Source organism: Squalius cephalus (assembly GCF_949319135.1).
Source record: "Squalius cephalus genome assembly, chromosome: 12".
Taxonomy (NCBI): Eukaryota; Metazoa; Chordata; class Actinopteri; order Cypriniformes; family Leuciscidae; genus Squalius; species Squalius cephalus.
The window spans coordinates 19,525,376-19,531,546 of NC_137133.1; the positions used below are offsets into that span (position 1 = coordinate 19,525,376).

General features: G+C 49.2%; 1 long non-coding RNA gene across 1 annotated transcript; it reads left to right on the top strand.

The window, feature by feature from the left end:
* Window positions 1-2,189: 2,189 nt before the first annotated feature.
* Window positions 2,190-5,263, top strand: LOC307169081. The gene is made up of 4 exons (XR_013823038.1): window positions 2,190-3,924; window positions 4,396-4,440; window positions 4,629-4,802; window positions 5,149-5,263. It is a non-coding gene; the product is annotated as an uncharacterized lncRNA (long non-coding RNA).
* The last annotated feature ends 908 nt before the right edge of the window (window positions 5,264-6,171 follow it).

A 6,171-nucleotide genomic window follows, 5' to 3' on the forward strand; every position in this document is an offset into this window, starting at 1 on the left:
ATCAGGACTGGAAACCATGCTTGGTTCTTCCAGAACGGTGCTACAAGCAGTACTGAGCATTTTGTTTCCCTGACCCGCTCTAACACCTGAGGCAGGAGGGAGACGGGGGGAAAAGCGTATAGCGGGCAGCGCGGCCACATACGGGACAGCGCGCTGTCGTTCTTGGAAAAGAACACGGGGCAATGAGCGTTTTCGCGGGACGCGAATAGGTCCACCTCCGCTCTGCCGAATCTCTCCCACAACAGCCGGACTGTTTGTGGGTGTAGAGACCATTCGCCCAGGGGAATGTTGTTCCTGGACAGTCTGTCTGGGCTCAAATTCTGGAGCCCAGGCACATGCACTGCTCTCAGCGAGCGCAAATTGTGCTGAGCCCATGTTAGGAGGCGTTTCGCCAACCTGTACAGGGATCTGGATCTGAGACCGCCCTGGCGATTTATGTAGGACACCACGGCCGTGTTGTCCGAACGGACTACGACGTGTTGGTCCTTGATTTGGGGACAAAAACGCGTCAGCGCGTTGTGCACTGCCAGCATTTCCAGGCAGTTGATATGTTGGAGCTTTTCTCGTTCTGACCACAGGCCGAAGAACGGTCTGCCCTCGAGCAGCGCTCCCCATCCCGAGGTGGATGCATCTGTCGACACCATCCTCACTCCCGAGGAAGTCCCCAGGCTTACACCTGATCGGTACCAGTCGTCCGCCATCCAAGGTATCAGGGCTGCCACACAGCTCTGATTGACCTTGAGACGTAACCGGCCGGACACCCACGCTCCGCGCGGTACTCGCGCTCTCAACCAGAACTGCAGAGGGCGCATGCGGAGCAAGCCCAGCTGAAGAACTGGCGATGCTGAGGCCATGAGACCCAGCATCCTTTGAAACTTCCTGAGCGGGGTAGTCGCGCCGCAGCGGAAGGATCTCGCCGCGCGCTGAATGTGCAGCACGCGCTGTGGCGACAGCCGCACTGTCATAGACTGTGAGTCCAGAATGGTACCCAGAAACGAAATCGCTTGACTGGGGTTCAGCGAACTCTTTGTCCAATTGACCGTGATACCAAGATTCTCGAGGTGATCGAGTAAAATGGTTCTGTGCTCCACGAGCTGTGATCGTGATTGAGCTAGGATCAGCCAGTCGTCCAAATAGTTCAGCACTCGCATGCCTCTGAGTCTGAGAGGGGCGAGCGCTGCGTCCATGCACTTCGTAAATGTACGAGGTGCCAGGGACAAGCCGAACGGCAGGACTGTATACTGGTATGTCTGACCCTCGAAGGCGAATCTCAAGTATCGCCTGTGATGTGACGCTATCTGTATTTGAAAATACGCGTCCTTCAGATCTATCGACATAAACCAGTCTCCTCGGCGAATATGCGCGAGGATTTTCCTGGTCGTGAGCATTTTGAAACTGCGTTTCACTAATGCTCTGTTCAGCCGTCTTAGATCCAGTATGGGTCTGATACCACCGTCCTTTTTGGGGACCAGAAAGTATCTGCTGTATAGCCCCCCTTCGCTTTGAGCTTGGGATACATGCTCTATCGCCCCTTTGCTCATCAGTTTTGATATTTCGGCGCGAAGTAGGTGTGCTACTTCTAAAGTCACCGTAGTTTCGACGCGCGCTGTGAAGCGGGGAGGGCGTCGACAAAACTGTAGCGAGAAGCCTCTGTTTATAATGTCTAGCACCCAGTCCGAAACCCCTGGAAGCGCTGCCCATGCCTCTGCATGGCTGACTAAGGATTGGATGGGAAGCGCGCTCTGTTCGCCGTGCAACAGAGGTGCTTCGGGGCGCAATAACATAGGCGTTACGCCTGTGACATTCGAGGCGGGGAGCGCGCTTATTACAGCGGGCAGAACGCTCGTTCTCGACCCTACTACAGTGCTTAACTGAGTGAGGGAGGGCTGAGAAAGTCTCGTGGGACTCATGCTGTCTGCGAGTAAATGTGGGCGGGAAACGGGCACATTCACTGCTTTGGACGCGCTGCCTGCCTGAGCAGAGCGAGCGCGCACAGGTCCCGTTTTTACAGAGAGCCTGTGATCTGTGAGACAGTGTTCGTGGGCACTGGGAAGTGGGCACTTTTACTATGTTGGAAGCGCAATCGACCTGAGTCGATTTTATGTGCGCGAGCCCTGAGTGTAGGGCTGTGCTTGTGTGTAGGGATGGGCACTGGGCATCAACGCTACATTTATAGCACCATCGGCCGTGGCCGGGACAACAGAAAACCTGTGATCTGTGTGACATAGTGTTCGTGGGCACTGGGAAGTGGGCACTTTTACTATGTTGGAAGCGCAATCGACCTGAGTCGATTTTATGTGCGCGAGCCCTGAGTGTAGGGCTGTGCTTGTGTGTAGGGATGGGCACTGGGCAGTGGGCATCTGCTCTACACCTGATAAAAATAGATTTTTATTTATTTAAATTCTTTTATGAAGCGCGTTCTACCGAGGGGGAAGCGCGCTGATCACAGCGGACAGAATGCCTGCGCTCGACCCCGCTGCGGTGTTTAACCGAGCAAAGGAGGGCTGGGCGAGTCCCGTAGGACATATAATGGCCGTGAGTAAGTGTGGGCGCGGGAGAGCGGGCACAGTTACTGCAATGAGTGCACTGTCTGCCTGAGCAGAGTGAATGCACACAGGTTTCGTCTTTACAGAAACCACAAGGCATGCAGAACATAGTGTTTGTGGGCACTAGGCAGTGGGCACGTTCACTATGTTGTGTGCGTGATCGACCCGAGTCGAATATATGAGCGTGGGCCCTGTGTGAAGGGCTGTGCTAATGTGTAGGGATGGGCACTAGGCAGTGGGCATCTTCTCTACACATATAGCATCATCTGCCGTGGCCGGGACTTCGGTATAAGTCCGGCCATGTACCACGTGCTCGTGGGCTGCAAAAAACACGTCTGCAGTTGCCTCTCGGGGAACAAACAGAGTGATTTGCTGGCAGGCAAGCGTGTTATAACAGACTCACTTGCTGCAATAATATTTCCAGTCGCCGAACAGGGAACTGAGAAATGTGAGAGAAAAGAGGTCAGACCGACCAACGGCGGGACTAAGAACACTCTTTTCTCCTTCGCCGGTGAATGACGCGTGCAGAGGCAGGGTAGCTTTTCTTGTAAAGTAAAGAAAAACTAATCCCGCCATCCGCTTCCAGGAAGGGCAGCCTCGGAAAGGATGCCCGGCGAGTCCTCAGAGTCACCGTAGGCAATTGGCTCGGAGTGAAGGCGTTTCGCCGTCAGCGAGCGCGAGCGCTGCATGAGAAGGCATCTTGAAAAAGACGCAGCTCTTTTAGGGGTGAGTGTTGCAAAGCGAACACACACACACACACACACAAGAACAATAGAATGGAAAGGATATGGCGTCGGAAAGCGCAGCAGGTACGGCGGTAGAAGGCGGCGTTGGCCAGCGGCTTCGAGGGCTCGTCCCGCTGAAGTGCTTGCATCAGACGACGCGTGCTTCCTCGTGATCCAGCGATGCGTGAGCTTCGCTGAAGAGATGAAAATCAAGTGAATCAGCCTTTTCGAGCTCCTTTTATAGAGGTCAGCCACACCCGTCTCGGCGGGAAGTGGCAAGGAGGGCCCTCATTGGCCTGACGTCACTTCAGGCCTCGCTCGATAGGCTTATGCAGTTGCCGCAGAACAGCCAATGAGCGAGCAAGCTGTCTCGCCATAGCTGTGTACTGCTGCAACGCGCTTTACATATATGGAAAATTAAGGATAATTTTTTGCTTCAGTATTTCGTGAAAAAAAGAGTTTTTCCCGTAGCGTTTTTACAAAAACGCAGTACGAGAGGACTCTCGTAAGAGAACTAGCTCAGTGGTAAACAAATATTGATAAAAAAAATGTTCTGTGATTTCAGCAGCAATAAAATAACCCATAACAGAGGGAAAGCTCCACGACTTCAACATTTCTGAAGAAAGCTGCTGCCGGAGAAGTAGGAAATACAGGTAGGAAATCCAAAACTAACGAATTAATTATTGATTTTAGGAAACAGAGCCCCCCTCTTCCCCTCACTATCATTGATGGCCAACCTATTGAGATAGTACAAGAATACAAGTACCTTGGCACAATAATTGATAGTTAGCTATGTTTTGAATCACACACTGTATACTATTTATTTAATTGTCAGAGCATTTAATTTATAATCAGTCCTCTTCGATCATGCCAACAAAGACATCGACAGCGTGGCAGCATTTTTTTTTAAAATAGTAAACGGGGAAAAAGTCAAATGCAAATTTATATTTGATATGATATTGTGCAGGTGCACGTGATGCAACGCTGTCAGAAATTTCAGGACTTCAGTCGACCAAGATTTTCTTTTGTTGATTACAGCCCTACTGTTTTGTCTGTCTGTCTTGTTGGTTTCTTGTGAGTAGGCTAACATACATTCTTCTGTGCTTTTTAAATGCTGTATGCAGTCTTCCAGAACACAGCTGCCTGTGGATGACCGTTCTGTCTGTTTGGTAAGTTATATTCACTAATAACAGAAGTATACTATAAAGTGGGACCAGGGAACTTCTGCAAATAGAAATCTGAGATAAATAGGAAGATAACAAAATTATTTTAGTTGTCCCCTTTGAACCCCAACACGACTATTTCATAACAAGCTTTTGGTAATATGACCCAATGTGATACCAATTTATGTTCTTAGGATATTCCACAGGCAATCAGGGACCGCTGCAACAAGGCAAATATACAAACGATCTGATGCATGGCCTGTACACCACTGCATTCATGGCATCTCACAGTGTGACTGGGCTTGGGTCATCATGCAAGGGGGAGACACGACCATCACTCCCCACTGAAGATGTTAAAAAGATTGTTGGTAAGTATTTGTTCTTCAGTGACAGTCAGTAATGTACCGTCCGTAAAGAGTGACAAATGCCTGCCGCACTGTGTAGTGTAGTGTTGTATCATTTCACAACATTAGAAAACATTAGAAAACATTGAGTGAGCCATACAGACTTAAGAAATTAAGGTAACCAGGTATTTTGCAAAGCAGGCGTGGGTATGTGTTGCCCTTACTGTTACTCTTTCACTCTCAATAGTTTGTTTCATTGTATCTGTAATATCTGTGTATGTATATGTACCTGTTTGTACTTAATGTCAATGTATCTATCTGTAACGTGTCTGTTCTCCTTTCCTTTTCTTCCCTTCTTTTCTCTCTTTAGGTGAAGTTAAATCTGTCTTCCCAGAAAAGTCGGATGCTGAAATTGAGGGATTCATTCGCCAGAAGTTGTCAAATGCGGCCAAAATCATAAAAAGACAATCATGCTAAATCTATGGAAAAAATAAAATAAAATGAGAAAAATATTTTTTAGTTTACTGTCTTTTTATTTGCCTGAGCTAAATATTTAAATTCATGTACATTTGACAGGTACAAATACCATGGTACACGTCCCATTGTACTATTAAAAATACCATGGTTTATGTACCATGGTGCCATCAATATACCATGGTACATGTACCATGGTACTGTCAAAAATACCGGGGTACTAGTACCATGGTATTTGTACCATGGTACAAATACCATGGTAAAATTTCTTATGGGCGGAGAATGATTCAGTGACAATGGCGACAGTTGAAATTAGGCGCGTTTGGTCAGCGGGTCCGCCCAGCGTCTGTAGCGAGTCCGCGATGTGACAGTGCGTCAGGAGGCGGGGCACATGTTAAGGCGCGTCCGAAGTGCGGATCCGTATGTGATCCGTTCTGGGTCCGCCGATTAAAACCGCAGGCGGGGCCGATCCTGGAGGCGGGGCTGATCCTGTTAGCGCAGCGAAAACGAATCTGACAGTCACCCCTCATTTACACTGCACACATCTGCGGTGCATTACGTCTGCGACAAGGTTTTATTCCGTCCTCCACGCGGTGCCAACTCACACCAGGAGCATTTCAGAAGCGGAGCGACTGGATGCGCGAGACCACGTGATTTGCCTGTCCGACGTGGGTTTTTTTTATTTTTGGGATATACCATACAGTCTATGGTTTCTACCTAGGATATTGGTGTGTAATACGTTTGGGAGTTTGCACAGGGTGTTTATTTTGAATTTTACAATGTTTTTTTTTACTTTTATTTTGTATTTCCGGTGCGACTTGGACGCGCGTCCGTCAAAAATAGACTCGCCTATATTTAGCGAAGCGGCGTGGAGAGCCGCTTCTGACGCCGGTTTCACACCGCAAGCGTCAGCGGCGCG